The sequence below is a fragment of the Theobroma umbraticum genome, unplaced genomic scaffold (assembly GCF_002168275.2).
Source record: "Theobroma umbraticum cultivar Fairchild unplaced genomic scaffold, ASM216827v3 scaffold_50.0, whole genome shotgun sequence".
NCBI classification, from domain to species: Eukaryota; Viridiplantae; Streptophyta; class Magnoliopsida; order Malvales; family Malvaceae; genus Theobroma; species Theobroma umbraticum.
In genome coordinates this window covers 549,133-549,996 of record NW_018397261.1, presented here as the reverse complement: position 1 = coordinate 549,996, position 864 = coordinate 549,133, and positions in this window count along the sequence as shown.

The following is an 864-nucleotide window of genomic DNA, read 5'->3' as shown; positions in this document are numbered from 1 at the left end:
TTTGGAAGAATAAAGAGAAATAATGTGAATAGTAGATTGAGAAATAAAGCATTGAAAGAAATAGATAATGATGCATGTGAACTTACAAATAATTGAGAAACTGGGAATGATTGTTGCTGCCATATATATATGGTTAATGTTATGAAAATATACGATGGATTTGGATGAAAATTACTTAGAACAGTTAAAATAGGCACTTAATGATATAATCAAGTTGCTGGTACACATAACGTAAAGAATTATGCAAGTAAGAGATGAATTCCATTAGTAAAAATATTTCAAAATGTATATGAATGTGTAAAGATTAAGTGGGAAAGAAAGATGTTCTAGCATAATGTAAGTTATTAAAATGATGATGAGTGTATGATTGAGAAAGGAAAGTGAGGATGATCAATACTAAGTACATTAAACTTGGTTTATTGCTAGGAAGTGTGCAAGTGGGAAAAGGATCCCGTAGTGATTAATTAAGGGAGGAAACGTAACCGAATAAATGCTAAAGTGAAATCTCGTCATTGAGAAGTGAGTAGAGGGTGTCGATTTTAAAATTTTCATACTATATATTGTTTTACGTTAATAAATGTTGTTGGTTTTTCATAATAGCATTTGTGAATAGCATGAGCTATTAGCTTTGATAGGTCATTTTTTTTAAAAACAGATTTACAATGATTTATATATTGCTATTATGGAAAGCATGAGCTAGTAGAAACTATAAGAAATTATGGATGTAAGTGTTTTTAAAGTGATTTGGATATATCTATGGATAAGCTATATATGTAAAGAGTTTTAGAAATCGAGAAACAAACTTTTCACGATGTTTGCATCAAAATCCGTGCCTTGTAGTTTTGTGTGATATGCATAGCTAAA